Source organism: Sceloporus occidentalis, unplaced genomic scaffold (assembly GCF_023333645.1).
Source record: "Sceloporus occidentalis isolate IW3139 unplaced genomic scaffold, rSceOcc1.0.p SCAF_48, whole genome shotgun sequence".
Taxonomy (NCBI): Eukaryota; Metazoa; Chordata; class Lepidosauria; order Squamata; family Phrynosomatidae; genus Sceloporus; species Sceloporus occidentalis.
The window spans coordinates 5,264,488-5,282,438 of NW_028317028.1; the positions used below are offsets into that span (position 1 = coordinate 5,264,488).

Sequence of the window (17,951 nt, forward strand, 5' to 3'; positions counted from 1 at the left end):
ATCTCCAACTGGCTTATAGAACACTGGCACACTGGGAAGCCTAATTGCCCAGTAAGGAAATCTGCCCCTTCCCCAGAACTGCTACCCTAGGCCTAGGCCAGAATACTCCAGTGATTCTATACTCAAACCTAATATATAATTTGTATTTGAACTACAACAATGTAAAAAGCACAGATAAATATGGTAACACTTAGTTTTGCAATAATAATAATAGTAGCATAAATTTAAAAAAGGAAAAACAAGCTATAAATACTATAAAATATTGGATATTCCTGTGCTCATGTCTCTGTTTCAAAAAAAATGATTTTAAGACCGTGTCCTGAAGCAGGCTGGTGTCCGGCAAGGTTTGACACCACACACATACATACAGTTTATTCCTGTGCTAAATTCAGTCCATTTGTATCCATTAGACATGGTATGACATCCCTCCAGCTATCCTTTGCTGCACATAACAAAATACAAGAGAATCAATTATTTGCTAGTACATTACAGTTGGTTGCAGATCCATCTCTAAAGGGTGGTTTAAGGAGTTATATGGTTTACGGTATTTAGAGCTTTGGAAAATAATATAACAGGATAAAATAGTATAGAGGCCCTTTCAAAAATCCCACATATTGCATTCTCATTTTATTAGCTGATAAACCATTGTTGTCTGAGAATGTCTTGAAGTAGGTGCTTTCCTGAAGAAAAATAATATATTTACTAAACTGTTTTCCTTCCAGAACACTGTTAGCAAGTTTACTTCATCGAGTAGCTTGTCATAATGTTCACATCTGGCACCCAAAAAGTGAATTGACTATACTGCACAGGAGCCAAAAATAGGGTATTCATTGTAACCACAAGATACCTTAGCCTAGTGCTATTTGCCTTCCTTATACACAGACTTGGGAACTTACTGGGTTTCACTTGGAGTCTCTAAGTGAAACACTGCATTTCTGGAGCTCCAGGTTAGCAACATCAATCTCTTGGGGAAAAGCCACATTTGGTTACGCCACTCCCTACTACTTACTCCCTGCCCATTCCTTAGTCCTCTAAAGTCTAGAGTTTGCCCCTGCCTCATACGTAGCTCATCATGTTCCCTTATCATGACCACACTCCTTTACTTTTAGGAGCAGGAGAAGAGGCCTGAGTGGCTAGCCCAGTTGAGCTTATCCATATGAAGCATGAGAGGACAATTTAGCCAACCTTTTTCATGAATATACAACATTTGGCAGGGGAGCCAAATTTTTTGCTTTTTCAGACATAGCATAGAGGTGCTAACATAAGGCTAATGATAATTAGATATAGTGTTGTTATGTATCTTTGTTATTACTTCATTATCTCCCATCTCTAAGGTAGCAACATTGATTACTGGCACACCAGCAAAGCCTTGAGTCTGACTTAATTGAGGAAATAAGCTTTGCTTGTCATGTGATATAAATGACATGGTAGACAAATGTGTGACCTCACTGTCACTCGTCTGGTTGGTATATATATTTATGTATATGTGTGTGTGTATGTATATATATATATATATATATATATATATATATATACTGTGCTTACTCTCCTGGGTCTGCTTGTGCTATGACTCTTATAGAGAAACCAACTCTAACAGGGTTCTGCTATCTCTTTTTTTGTTTGGGGGGGCACTAAAGTTATTAAGTTTCCTTTCTTCAATAAAGAGAAACCATGCAATTCATGTGGTGCTTCTGTCTAGCTGAAATTATATCACAGTGACCAGGAATGCAGAGATCACTGAATGATTTTAGAAGCAAAATGAGTGCTTCACTTATTATATCTACTGCTAATGTATTTCTTTACTGGTAAAGGTATCTACATTGGTGACACCAGCCAATGTATATATTTTTTGGAACCTATTTGGGCAGAATTAGACACACATCTTATTAAATCTTATAATAACAATACCGTACATTTCATGCTTTCCAGTGTAATCGAGTGTAGCAAATGCCTCTCTTAATGGAAGATTTATTGGCTCACCTTTCTTTGGCTGACTTTGGCATATTTTCTCCATCTTGTATTCTGCTTACCTCACAGGATTGGAGGCTGTGATCCCCAGCACACATTTCCCTTGGTTAATAGCTTTATTGTTAAGATAGATTCATTGTTAAATCTGCAGTGGCTTCATTAAGAGTGTGCTTACTTGTACCATATGGCAACTGCTTCCAGGTTCCTCTTTGCGATGTAGCATATTGCTGTGGTGAACACAGGCATTTAGCAAATGATTACTCGATTTAAAGGTGCATCCACTCTGACGACAACATATGGTTAGAGTCACTCAAAATGTTTTTCGCTTTCTTGATGACAGCAAATAAAAGGGACAAATTGGTTTTGTTATTATTATAACAGTATACATAGCTTTTCTTCCGCTTCTTTGTAATCTGAGCAGAGACATTGGCATTCAGTACTTTCATATCCATCGCTTAGCTTTTTGTTGTCCAAGAAATAACCAGTATTTATTGTCAACTTTCAAATGTCGTTTATTGGATCACATTATTAGGTATGAGAAAAACTGCTATATCACTGATGAATAGCATCTCAGTGTATTCCCCTCGCATCAATAATTGTTGTCTGTTTCAACATTCATGGATGAATGATAAAACTACTAATCATTTGCTGTATCTGAGCCACTTTAGAATGTGCTTAAAATATACATGGTTTCTGGTGTGGCATTCCTTCCAACATTCCAAACGGCCAAATCTTGGAATAAGAGATGTTATACACTGTTATTCTTCAGGATAGATAGATACATAGATAGATACATAGATAGATAGATAGATACATAGATAGTTAAAATAAAGAATAGGCTATCTCATGCGTCTCCTCATTCATACAATGCCTAATAAACGCACTATTCATTTTTCCCATATAACAGAAAAACAACACATTAAGGAAATATTGTCAAAACATGTCTTGGGGTATGATATATTTCTATGGCATATATATAAAAGGCATGCTCTTTATCAGATTAATGGAACATTGGCATTCAAGATGATTCTATGTACAGGTAATCCTGTTTAAACGGGCACTAGTCACGAGTTTGATCCTTTTTATCTTATTTCAAAGTAAATAACTAAATGGATAAATTCAGAACACGGCTAAGTAATATTGACAACCAGTATGTATTTTTAGTATGCTGCAGTGTTAACTAATTGGTTGATACCCCTAGTTTGTCACAGATCAATCTTTGGTTGGATAATGTAAGTGCCAATAAATGTGCACAGATGTATTCTTATTCTCATTTGGCTAAAATAGCTGACTTAGAGGACACTGTCTCCTTTACTCCTTTACATTGGTGGAGTTACTAATTCTTATGGAATGATAGAAGATGCTTCATACACTGCATTAAATAATATAGTTACCTATATGAAGTCCTGGTCCTGTCTGAATTGCCTAAGGAAGGTGCTTTTAGGTGCAAGACCAAGCAGGGAACTAAACAAAATTCATGGAACAACTCTCAATTGTTTTCCTTTCATAGAATAAAATTCTACAGTACAGGTATATGTATGTATGTGTATATATATATATATATATATATATATATATATATCACACACACACATAGTACTTTATATTCCTTAGTGTTGCTGTTTGGTAAGCTTTCGTATTTAAATCCTTGCCACTCTTGCAATTTTTTTTTTTTTTAAAAACAACTTATTTAGCAATTTAGCTAGTACTAATACTTTCTACCAAGCTAAAGGTTCATAGAGATATGAGTATTTCACTATTTAATCCCTTTATCTTTAACAACAGTGTAAATTCTCAGAGGCTTATAACGTTTGACTCATAGCACGCTAGCTTTACACAGAGCGGATACCCTTTATAATTGCAGAATCATTAATGACATCATGGTTTGTCTATTCCAGATGTGTCTAATGCGCAATATCTCTGGCTGCAGAAGATCCTTATATTAATGACAAGTGATGAAGTGGTCATATCGTGTAGTTCAGGGCAAATGCACTTCAATTTCAAAACATCTGTGTCCGGGCCAAGCCTTTCAAATGGATTTAAATAATCTGGCAACAAGTAAAGTAAATTTAAACCAAAATGTCTTTTCAAACTTTTTATGCATACTCTACATTACCTCCTACCAGCTTGGTCAAGACATATACAACTTTTTAATGAAAATGATACCTTTTTCCCACGGTATATCTATTGCCTTAAAGTCTAAAACAATCATATGAGAAAGTACCGTACTCAACCAAATGTTGTGAATATGCATAACTCCAACTTCACAGAGAAATAGCAGAACTCAGTGGTTTGGAATATTGTTTGGGGCATCCAATACCAATAATCCTCCAGTGCTGGTAAGTGGTGCATGCGGGAGGTGGTACCACCTTTAGACCACTGCTAAAACCTCTACATGGTACCAAGCCCTCCTTTTCTTCATGAGTACTAAAAACACCCCCAAGTGCTGGTGGATTCCAGCACTGATGCTGATAATGAAAGAAAAATTACATTTTTCTTGAGGCTACTTTCAGTATGAGAGAAACATTGACAGACGAGGAGGCTGTAGTGATTATGGCAGGTTTACATTAGCCATGAAAATAATAATCAAATCGACCCGTGCCTTGCTAGTGTAAAATATATACATCTATATTTATATTCTAAAAGCTGGTCTTACGTAAGCTTGATGGTAAAGTAGACAGAGTGCTCGTGATTTGGCAGTGTGTAAAGGAGTTGTCTATAATAACACAAGTTGACAAGATAATGTGGCACTTTGGCAAATAGCAGAGATAGACAGTAAAAGCTAATATTACTAGCTAGTCATTTCTCCAGTAAACTGAAATGTGTCATTTTGGCCCAAAAGCTTTTAGGGTGTATGATAACTCTTTAATTAGCATAACTCCTTCAGTGCTAACAGTGGGGAAACTGTAAAATGTCTCAGGAAAAAACATGTTCTCTGACAGCTAGCAGTAGTTAACCATGTAACAGCTTTAATACAGACTTACCCCCCAAAAATAATCAATAACAGAGTTCATTTTTATAAATGTCATATTGGATTAAAGATGCAGCTAGAAATTGTTTTTCTTTTTTGTAAAATACTAAAAACATGGCTTTAACTTAAAATAGGACATTGCTGTATTGGTCTCAGAGAAGATGGCCCAAAGATGTTTGTGATACCTTTTACTAGACTGATCTATGGATCTATATTTATAGATTAAGGTTTGGATTCATGGAGGCCTTCATCTGAAGAAGAAGATAAAAAAAATATTGAAATCTTACTTAGCTTTGTATCCATACCTGGGAACATCACCGAATATGGGAGCTCCTACTCTTTGGGGGGGAAATGGCTTCATTAGGGTTGGAGGGTGCCATGTATAAGGACAAGAAGGGTTAACCCTTTACAGTCTTTAGTGAGCGGGGAGTGGATGGGAAGTTGGTACGGCCACACACCATGAGAAGCAAGGCTTCGCTTGGAGACCCTGGGTTAAACCTAGAGAGTTCTCAGGTATGTCTCTTAATCAGTAAAATCAAATGGATTACATGGATTTAACAAACTCATGGATGATACAAATATTTGTTCAAAAGGATAATTTTACATCTAGCCATTTGCTTAGAAGGAAAGCTGGGATATTGTACATTAGCTGGAAAGCACAAAAATAAGCTACAATCACATATTTTATGGTTCTGCCACTGTTGGATGACACAAAAAAAACATTAGGCTGATCTGATAAAATGACAAATGACTGAGTTAGACCTTTTTTTTAAAGATCCCTTTTTCATCAATAGGCAATATTTAATAAGTGAAAACAAGGACCACATGAATATTCCCCAAATTGCTGGAGGTTTCATTAGTGTTATACCAGAACCGCCTTATTGGATAAAAGGTCCTGCCTTGAACATTATTCTGGGCACTCAGTCAATAGTTATTCCACAAGTAGTCACTTGAGGGCAGTGTTGGATGACGTGGAAATTACCTACACAGATATGATCTATGTGACACTTACAGTATATCAGTAGAGTAAAATGAAAGCCTGAATGTAAAAGTAAAAGGAGAACAGTATTGTATAAGGTGAATTTTGGACTGTTTTTTTTACTTGGACTAACATACATTGCCTAAAATGTGCTTTTTATTGGAAATGGAAGATATTGTTTATAGAAATGTCCCCTTTCTTAAGGGGCAGGGTGTACCTCTACAAAAGTGTGAAGAAGAGACCTATGAGGTCCTGAAAGCTTATGTAACTTTACATCCTTTTTCTACGTTGGCCCTAAAGCATCCATTTTCTCATGGGTTTGTACGGCTATACCATGTTTTTCTATTTTTCACTTGCCAAACTTTGGTAATTTTTCCAACCCTATTTTGATATCTTTAACCTTTGAAAATACTATAACAGTCTGAATCTACTTCTCCTGACTTTTAATATTGCCAGTAAAAAAGGAGATATGGAAATGTGACCGTAAGAGTAAGCCATTAAAATCCATTACTGGTCAGATATTCTGTTTCTAGGCAGGTCATTCATTTTTGGAAAATTAAATGTCACAACTTTAAATAATAAAACCTAATGTTTTATTTCACTCAATAAAGTTTTCACCTAAAATCATTCTTACAAATGTTCACTTCCTGACATTAGTAGCAAATTACAAAGCACTAAAATCTTGACCATTATTGAACATATAAAGCAGCTTTAGTTTTATTACCAGGTAAGAAAAAAAAATCTGAAAATCTGTTTTCTAGAGGAGAATGTATTCATAACTAATAATAATGACAGATCATAAAGCAATTGGTCCATATGCTGTGTTCGTGATATAGGAAGTCTAGAATTCTATTAGTCTCCATACGTAGTATTGGTTGGCTATCTAGATCTCAGGGTGTTTCAAAGTTTACAATATACTCTAATATATATATGTATGTATAATATATATATATTTTTATATATATATAAAACCATCATCCATATTCTGTTTCATATAAGCAGTGTAAAGGTTGCATACCTTTCTTCATGATAACATATTTTGGCATGCTTCCTTTCAGATTTCTCCATCTCTCCCTTCCCTCTGTCTGACCACCACCTTCTAACCTTTTCTCCAGTGCTAACCCCTAACAAAACAAAGTGGCAGCGCTCACCTCATATTTGTAGGCCGTTTCCAGATACTCTGGAACTCTTTCCTGTCCAGACGCAGTAGCCTCTTTTTATAACAATACACTTGCCTCATCTCTCGACAGCATAGCTGTCACGACAATTGAAATGACAACTGTGGCATACCAAAACGGCACACTTTTTTCAGAAGTGCTGCCGCACGGCTGAACACTGCTTAAAATCTAAATCCAGCGAAGACTTTACTCACTATAAATTAATGCTTCCTACCTACAACTCTGCCCTCTCTCTTGCCAAACAGCTCTACTTATCTACTCTCATATCCTCCCTTTCTTCAAACCCGAGATGCCTTTTTTCTACCTTCAACTCCCTTCTCTGTCCCTCCATATCCACGCCCCAAACATCTCTCACTACCCAGGATCTTTCTACACACTTCAAAGAAACTATTAGAGAACACCTCTCGTCTTTACACCACCCACCACCACCACTCTCTCCACTCATCCCATATTACCTTTTCCCCTACAACTGAAGAAGAGATAGCCACTCTTCTTTCTTCTTCTCACCCAACAACCTGTCCCCCTGATCCCATCACGCCTCACAAAGTCTCCATATCCATCCCTTGGTCCATCACTTACCCACCTATTTAATCTTTCTCTATCATCTAGAACTGTACCAACCGCCTTCAAGCATGCGCTAATCACACCAATTCTAAAAAAATCCCTCCTCAGATCCCATCTGTCTGATTAACTGCCACCCTATCTCTCTGCTTTCTTTTACCTCTAAGTTGCTTGAACAGATTGTACACAATCGCCTTACTAACTTCCTCTAATTCCCTCCTTGACCATCTACAGTCTGGTTTCAAACCCCTTCCTTCTACTGAAACGGCTCTAACAAAAGTCTCCAATGACTTGGAGGTCACTTCTCAATTCTAATAGCATTGGATCCCTCTGCATCATTTGATACTGTTGATCACCACCTTCTTCTTGACTCACTTGCTTCTACAGGCATTCGAGACACAGCTGTCTCCTGTATCTCCTCATATCTGTGTAACCATTGCTTCTTTGTCAGCTTCTCTGGCAAGACATCATCACCCTTTCCACTTTTGGTTGGCGTCCCCCAAGGTTCCGTCTCTTTATACTTCATCTCTTGGCAAACTAATCAACTTATTTGGACTCCAGTATCATCTCTATGCAGATGATACCCAAATCTACCTGACTCTCTCCATCTCCTGATCTCTCTCCATCTCTCATGTCCCGTATTACCAACTGCTTGTCTGCTATTTCTTTATGGATATCACAACACTACCTGAAACTTAATCTTTCTAAAACTGAACTCATTATCTTCCCTCCTTTCATCTCCATTTCACTACCTGAATTCTCTATCACCATTAACAACACTACTCTCTCTCCTACTAACCAGGCTTGATGCCTTGGGTCATCCTTGACCTTTCCTTCATCCCTCACATTCAGTCCGTTTCCAGATCCTGCCGCTTGCACCTAAAAACACCTCTCGCATCTGCCCATTCCTCACCCAAGAATCCACAAAAACTCTGGTTCATTCACTTATCATTTCCCGTCTTGACTATTGCAACACTCTTCTGGTTGGCATTCTGCTGTCTCGACATCTTCCTTGCACGCCGCTCCTCTTCTGCTTCCTCACTCTGTGAAATACTCCACTGGCTCCCTATTACCTTTAGAATTAAATTTAAAATCCTGGTACTAACATATAAGGCCTTCCATAACACTAACATATAAAAAGAAATTATTATAATAACAAATGCAAAGCTAAAAAAAACTTAACAAATTTCTTATGTTCTGCAACTGAACATTTTAATTCAATACACTTCAGACAGTCCCAGAACAAAGAGGTGAGGTCCCAGCATTTACTGCTTTATATCCTGGGGAATGTTGACCAGTTAAAAGAATTTCCTCTCTCTTCCACGTAGCAGTATGAGATCGTAGCACACCTCATACGTCAGAGCTGCATTGACACAGGTTGTTAAAAATGTAAGGTTGAACCATGTTAAAAATTGCTAGTTTTTAAATTTCAAGGGCAATTTAAACACCTGGCATATGGCCAAGCTTTACAAATCATTTGGCCCCTTGCTCGTATGGCATCAACATCTCACCAGCATCTAATGAATGAACATTAGCAAAATCACCTGGCCACTACTAAATCTCCCCATTTCCCAAATCAAATCTTCTTGATTATATAGACTGTACAGAATGTCTGGCTCTGCAGCGTGCCTTCTATCTATTACCTAAACAAATACATTCTTGGCATCATTTATTTTCTATCTGTCATGTACGTTATTATAGCCCCATACCTTAATTAGTACATTAAACTTAACATTTTCCTTTTGGAACAGCCCGGCTCTTTGCTGTAATATGAACACTTCAATTACCTTACTTGTAATGGAAGAAGTGTAATTAACATTGTCTTGAGGCTAATTTTTATTTATGCTGCAATCCTTCAAAGATTATACGGCTTTTCCTTCCTTGTCATCATATTTAGCTTGTTTGCGCTTTCAAACATAGATAATTAATTCAGGCTATGGTAGGGTACTTAGCTGGGAGTAAATATGAATTATGAAATCATTTTGGTTTGTCTGTAGTACATATTCCCTAACAGTCCTCCAGGAAAGTTCTTAATTTTACAGAGTCGCAGAAATGAGTACTAAAGAATTATTTCTCTTGGTTTATGTAAACTTGATTTGGTTGTCGAGTGGTAGGCTGGTGATGTTTAGCTGGAAGGGAATGGAAATAATTTGTTCGTATAAAACTTAGGTTATGATGAGAATGCAAGAGAAAAAAAAAAACTAAGTTAACAAATATTGAAAATCACAAAAGTAATAAAGAAGCCTATTATATGGATACAAAATGTGTAACTAACTTCCATACAAAATAGCAGAGATTTTTTAATAAAAATATACCTTTATTAATATAAATGAAAATACTTCAATCCTGGCGACGTCCCACAAGGGAAAGCTCCGGGTAGCCGGAGCTCAAAAGTTCCCGGGTATGCACATACACTATAAGGACAAAAGTATTGGGACACCTGACAATTACACCAGGAAGGATTTTTGTGACATTGCATTGTAAATACATAGACATTGATATTAATTTGGTCCCCCCTTTGCAGCTATATAAGCTTTCACTTTTCTGGGAAGGCTTTCCACAAGATTTTGGAGGGTTTCTGTGGGAATTTCCCCATTCATCCAGTAGCGCATTTGAGGGGTCAGGCACTGATGTTGGAGGAGAAGGCCTGGCTCGTAATCTCCATTCCGGTTAAAAGGTGTTCGATGGAGTTACAATCAGGGCTCTGCAGGCCAGTCAAATTCTTCCACACCAAACTCATCCAACCATGTCTTTATGGACCTTGCTTTGTGCACTGGGGTATGGTCATACTCATAGAAAGGGGCCTTCCCCAAAGTTGGAGCCATACTATTGTCCAAAATGTCTTGGTATGCTAAAGGGGACATGCCAAGACATTTTAGACCATGTTGATGGTCAGGTGTCCCAATACTTTTGTCCATGCAGTGTATCTCCACTGGACCATATTTGCTGTAAAGGAGACCCATGGGACAGCTGCATGGGGCACCTGTTCCCCCTATGTTAAGGACAACCTTGTTTAACATGTGAAGAATATATGATGCCATATACTCTATAGTGTATAAATGCATTTTTCACTTTGTGTATGTAATATGGACTTGTTCATTGTGGGGGGGGGAATGGAATATAACTATTATTTATATCTTCTCCATTAACCTTCTAACTAAAACTTTGTGCTTCATTTTCTATTGTTTACAAAACAAAGATGGGGTTTATTATTTTGGGCATTGGGGAAAAATAACTTAATAGAAAAAGTATTCTAAAGTAGTCCATATCTCTACTGGATTTAGCAAATAAACGAATACTTGTCTTTCCACTGAACCGAATCTAACTTCTCTTAACATCACTGCTTCTCCAGACCAAAAAATACAAATGCCGGAGGGTACTACACTGTTGATACACATTGATCATGATAGACAATTTGGGGGGGGGGGGGGGAATAATCTGCACATATTTTAAGCTTTGAAGATAATGATAGAACAGCACACTATAAAAAAGTACAGATGTTTAATAAAAATATTTTATTTAACCCTGTGAGTGACAGAGGTACTAACAGATTGGTCCCAGGGCCAATGTAGTCTTAGTATTGCTGTGGTTATAAGCAACAACAGTAAAAGATTATTATTTCCACATATAAACAAAACTGAAAAATAACATTATTTAGCACTTGTCACTTTTACTAAATGTCCTAAAACCTCATAGTAATTTTTTACATACATGTAGATTGCACATGAAACATATGTAGGTGATAGCATGCAGCATTGCACATGATAGGCACGCATAAGAAGTACAAAAATATAGCTACAAAACACATCTACAAGTATGGCACCCTTTTTGCACCTGTAGTACTCTGAGGATGACGGCAGTTGTAGTCCATTATGTAACATGCTGGATCTCAATAAATGAAATGTAATGATGATAATAAAACTCAAATACAGGGCATGACAACCTTGCAGTTTATGTCAGATGGTTGTTAGTTAGGAGAGATATTAGCCCTCCCTGGATATCTGAGTGCTCAACTGGATGATCCATTCCTGCACTTCATACATAATAAAAGTTATGTGTTTATCACGTCATACCAACAACTTGAAAAAGACCTCATTGTGAGGTCGAAACTTTGTTTTTTTTGTCTCAATAAATCTGCCTGACGTTGGAACTCTTGAGTGCCTGGAGCCTTTATTTACCTACTGGATTTACTGGGGAACTGGCCCTTCCTGGCACAGTTAAGCACCTGGGTTCTTTTGGAGTGTGCAGATTCCTCATTCTGGTTAATCATACCAATACCTGTCAGACTGAAAACTAAAATCACCATGGGATTAAGTGTACATTTTCTAATGCTTTTTTCTTTCTTTCTTCAATTTAATGACATCATAAGCACTGATTTTCAGCCAATTTAACATCCAGTATTTTTGAGGGTGTTTATGTTCTTTCTACGTAGCCAAATATAATAGGCTAAGACAATATATCAAACAGAGTTATATTTTAAGTTTTAGATGTACCCGGTAATGATTAGATGCCCCTTTGCACATCTGGGGATTACCCTCTATGGCGTGAACTCTTTTAAAATCTGTTCATATAGAATGTTGTGGCAGCCGCTTCCTCCTATTCTTTTTGATGATTTTTTTTGCTTGCATTGGCTACATAGACATACTCGCCACCCACTTTATGTCATGCAGACTTCCTCTTTCAGCCATATTGGGAAAAAATGGGAGCATAAAACCACTGTCATATTTTTGGTACTGTTGCTTTAAGCATTTAAGAACTACTGTCTGTGATAATCGGTTGGGCTAACATTTATGCTCCAGCTGGTTAAGAAAATAAAAAAAAAATTTTCTTACCATTGTGAAGACTGCCAAGATTTTTTATTTAAAATTGCAAAGAGAAAAGGTTCTGAGAAATAGCTTTTTTCCCTTTTGATAACATTTTCTGAAGGCATAAGGAAGAGTTTTAATATTAACTGATAATGTAATTGAATTTTAGTAATACAGGCAATTTTAATGCTCCACATCAAAGCAGTGGTTAGTTGGAATATATTTTTCACTGTTCATTTATATTAACTGGGTGTACTTCAAAGATGCCATGTCTAGTTTGTGAAATTCAGGCTGCTTTAGGCCACAGACTCTCCTAATTTCAAGACTTTTTAAAATATTTGGTTGTCTATCCGGATGCTATAAATCAAAGTCACATGTCAGGGGACTATTCAGTACATGTTACAGGAATTATATGTTCTGTTCCCAGTAAAACATAGTCAAGGAACACACATAAGGAACCGTACTATTAAAGGGGGGTTTAGTGTCCCATGCTGCCTCGTCAACCAAGAATATGTATTAAAATACTTTGACCTCCAAAATTACTTACCTCTAGAAGAAACTGGAGCTTTAGTTCTTGGTCTTGTCTTAGACTCTGGATATCTACCGTATTTGTTCGATTATAAGACGACCCTGATTATAAGACGACCCCACCAAAATCTGAATATTAATTTATGAAAAAAAGAAAAAGCCTGAATATAAGATGACCCTATAGGAAAAAAGTTTTACCAGTAAATGTTAATTTATGTAAACTATGTGAACATTTTTTTTTTAATAAAAGCTATGATTGAGAAAAATATTTTGGTTTTATTTCCTTTTTTTTTTTCAACCTTCCCCCCCAGTTATGCACATCTGCCCTTTGGCTTGCCACTCTGTCCCAGAAATGCCCTATGCCCCCTATATGCCACTGTGCCCCATGATATGCCTTTTAACCCTCTAAATGCCACTGTGTCCCATGTTATGCCTTTTGACCCCCTATGTGCCACTCTGCCTCCAGAATTGCCTTATACCCCTATATGCCACTATGGCATTTTTTTTTTAAATTTTTTTTTTTTATGTTGTCAACATTTTATTATAAGAATAAGAAAGTCATATAATTATGTGTCATGAGAATGTAAATAGTGTCGTTTTTTAGAATCAAAAAGTACAACGTGCACAACAAACTGTAACAAAATAACAGATTGACTGTTAATCAAATCTCACCACTTGACCAATCCTCGATGCACATCAGTTTTCACGTATCCAGTGTCTCGTCCGCTCCAATTTGTGATAGTGAATTATTCGTTTTAACTATAGTAAATAGTGTAATCTATTGTTTAGGGAAGTGTTTCTATTCTGTATCCAGTTCAAGTATTGTTTTAAAAGATTGGCTCTATAGTAGGCAATAATGTTAGGAAGGGCTATGCCTCCATTCTGTACCTTTTTGGTGAGTATTTGTAAGGAAACTCTAGGTTTTAGTTGTCGCCAAATAAACTTTGAAACTTGAGATTGAAATTTTTTCAATATATTAAGAGGGATATGAATCGGTAGCGCTCTAAATTTATATAATAATTTTGGGAGGAGAAGCATCTCATATGCTAGTCGGCCAAACCAACTCCATTCTTGGGTTTCTAGCATGTCAATCTCGTTTTGCAAACTATCCAACAGTTTTGGGAATTTTTTTTTAATCATAGTGAGTTTGTCCAAGGCGATTTCTACACCTAAATAAATTATGGATTTGGGATTCCAAACATAATTAAAACTTTTTTGTAAGTTGAGTTTGGTAAATTTGCTTGTACTTATACTTAGAATATGGGACTTACTTTGGTTTATCTTGTAATAAGATGTGTGGCCAAATCTATCTAATTCCTTCTGGATCTCCGGTATGGATTCCAATGGATTAGAAATTATCATTAGAACATCATCAGCAAATAAACTGAGTGTCTATTGGGGTATCAATGCCCTTAATTTTCTGGTTGTTTCTGATGTGGGACAAGGGACATCCCTGTCTAGTTCCATTGGTGATCTGGGAGTTATTAGAAAAAATACCATTACATTGGACCCTAGCAGAAGGTCCAGAATATAAAGAGAAGATAGCCTTGATCAAATCATCTGGGATGTCATAGTGTGAGAGAGCGTTTTTTACGTAATCCCAGTGTACTCTATCAAACGCCATCTCTGCGTCTAAAGAAATAAGCAACCCTTCTTGTCCCATCAGAGGACTGTCTGCCCTTGGTGAATCCAACCTGGTCTGGATGGACCAGCACAGGGATCACTTCTTGCAGTCGAGTAGCCAAGATTTTCGCGTACAACTTAATGTCAACGTTTAGGAGTGATATTGGTCTGAAGTTACCTGGGCTAGTAGGATCCTTTTCTGGCTTAGGAAGTGTGACAATATTAGCTAACAACATTTCTGAGGGAAACTCACCATCTTGTTTTGCTTTATTAAAGGTGCTGGTTAAGTGGGGTATTAATATCTCTGCAAAAAGTTTGTAGTACTCAGAGGAAAATCCATCAGGGCCTGGTGATTTTCCAATTTGTAATGATTTTATAGCTGATTCAATTTCTTCTTCCGAAAATGGTGCTTCTAAGGAAGATCGGGGATTTAAATCAATTTTAGGTAGTTGGCTTTCAGCTAAATATTGGGAATACTGCTCATGAGTAGGTTGAGGGGTTAAATGGTCGTCTTTCAGGTTATATAATTTTTTGTAATATTCCGCTATTGTGTTAGCTATGTCGATTGGATTTAGTATTTTTTCTTTTGATATGTCATCTACAAGGTGACCTATTCTATGTTGGACCCTTACTCCTTTAGTTTTGTTAGCCATCAGTTTGGTAGGTTTATTAAAGTTCTTTTCTATGGAGTTTATTAAACCGAGATGTTTGTTGTAAGATGATGCCCCTGGAAAAGGCCTTCTGAGACCTCCATACAGTGACAGGATTGTCTACTGATGAAGCATTAAATTTGAAGAATTCTTCTAAGTTACCTTTTATTACCTTATGTGAATCAGGATTAGATAGGATAAAAGTATTGTTTTTCCAGGGGGGCATATTACTTGGAAAGGCCACAGTTTAAATTTCAAGAAGTACTGGTGCATGATCTGACCATGAAATGTTTTTTATTTTGCAAGAGAATACTTCACTTATGGAGATAGATTTCAAGAGGAACATATCGATTCTAGCATAGGAGTTATGTCTCTGAGAGAAGTGAGAGAAGTCTCTTTCTGAGGCGTTGCAACAACGCCATACATCATATAAGGCGTTATCTTGTAGCCATTTACCTAGAATGATTCTATTTTTGTTTTTTTGGCCAGTAGAGTCTAGAAAAGAGTCATGTATTGAATTTAGATCACCGTCTATTATCAAGGTGCCCTTTTGTACTGTGTTGATTTTTTGGACTAACTTGTTTAAAAATCTGATTTGACCAGTATTAGGTGCGTAAGCGTTTACCAGTGTGTATAGAATGTTGTTTATTTTGCAGATGAGTATCATGAACCTGCCAGTCGGACTTTGATGTTGCTCAATTAGTTGGAAAGTTAGTGTCTTTTATAATTATTGCTACACCAGCTTTTTGGCATCTGCATTTGAATAGAAGGTTTTGGAGAATCCTTTGAATAGAAGTTGAGGATAGTTGACTCCCTTGAAATGTGTTTCCTGTATGAGGGAAAAATCTCATGAAAAAAAAAAATGATGGTTTAAATCTGAAGATGTCGTGTCTGAGGAAAGAACGTTTGTGTGAACTGTTCAGGCCCCTAACATTGAAACTCAACAGAGATAAAGTTATTTCTAGCTGCTCTGGAATTTAGGGGGTTAAAAGGCATATTATGGGGCAGAGTGGAATAAAGGGAGGTATAAGGCATTTCAGGAGGCAGAGTGGCGTATAGAGGGTTAAAAGGCATTTCTGGAGGCAGAGTGGCATTAAGGGGGTTAAAAGGCATTTCACAGAGCACTCTGCCTCCAGAAATGCCTTATGCCCCCCCATTTACCACTCCCTCCACCTTCCTCCCCCAAACTTACCGGAGCTTCTGAGTCCCCAGCGCGTAGTCCGGGCAGCGTGTAGAGCTCTACACGATTCGCGTAGACAACTTCCGCTGCAGCCAGGGTTGTCTGTGTCCATCGCGCAGACCTTCCCCGGCTGTCAGAGATCACGGGGAACTCTGATCTCTGACAGCCGGGGAAGGTCTGTGCGATGGACGCAGACAACCCCCGCCGCTAACCGCACCTCCTCCCGGCTGCAGCGGAAGTTGTGTATGCGAATCCCGTAGAGCTCTACACGCTGCCCGGACTACGCACCGGGGACTCAGAAGCAGCTTTTGCCCATGCCCACTTCCTGTTGATATCACGCAGGCAAGGGCAACAGGACATGTTTTTGGCCAAGCACATCTCCTGCAAGCCAAGGTGACGATGAGAAGCAAATGTATAGGGAGATTCTGCAGAGAGTTACAAGATCTCTTATCTCCTCAACCGGCACATTTGGAAAGCCTCCATAGTTTGATATCCATAGTGTATGGGCCGCTCAGGTGTTCTCCTAGTTCGGGCCTAAGGTAGTGGCAAAAGCAAATACATCAGTATAGAGGATGTAACAAACTGTAGATAAAACTAACCTTTTAATTGCCAGGAAATGCCTCAAATCAGTGGCATGCACTTTATGCAACTGAATAATTTACAAGTTTAAATAGGTGCTTTTTGTAGTATGCTGTAGTTGAACTGGATAAAAGCTACATAACAAAATAAACTAACTCAGCAGGGAATGGATCCATCATTACTCACCATCAGAAACCAATATCAGTGAGAGCTTGTTGCTCTCCAAGGTACTGCTTATAGATGTTGTAACGCCTGCGTGTATCTGTTTTACCCCCATGAAAATATTTACTGTATAAAAGGGCTGATTTCTCCTGTGCTCCTAATGAGGAACACCCAATAATTTCCTCTTTAAAAGGGAGATACAAAAATCACCCCTTATGGTAAATTTGATAGACGTGCTGTGATACAAGTGTTTTTACATCCTGTAACCAAATTATTACTAAAGCCATAACTCTGGTGAATTGAATTTAGTAGCTGTCACTACGCTTTTTTATTCTGCCCAAGTTAATGTTAAATTAGTACCTAAATTAGTCCCATTTGAATGCTTTCCAGTGTACAACTGAATAGCAATTGTCTACATACCAGCGCTAAGAACTAATTGGCTTATTCCTCAGAGTAACATAAGCCCTTATGTAAAGAGATTCCTGGTTTTGTTTATAATAATGTCAGTTAAACAAAGCAGTGTTTTTATTAACTAAAGTGGGACAGATCTCCTACTTGAATTCATCATGTGGGATGTAGGTGATGCTACTTAACCACTTTAATGCATTAGGCATAATATCATCATGTCTGTGGGGAATGTTTATTAAATTAAACATGGATTTGAATAATAATTGCATACATGCGTCTTTCTTTGGGAACCAATTGCCTTTCTTTTTCCTCCCCCAATGTTCCACAGTTCAGTGGGTATGAGTGCATCAACGTGTTCT

The 17,951-nt window shown here is 37.5% G+C and overlaps 1 protein-coding gene across 1 annotated transcript in view; it reads left to right on the forward strand.

The window, feature by feature from the left end:
* Positions 1 to 17,951, forward strand: part of TMEM132C (transmembrane protein 132C) — a 132,274-nt gene that overhangs the window by 88,946 nt on the left and 25,377 nt on the right. The window lies entirely within an intron of this gene.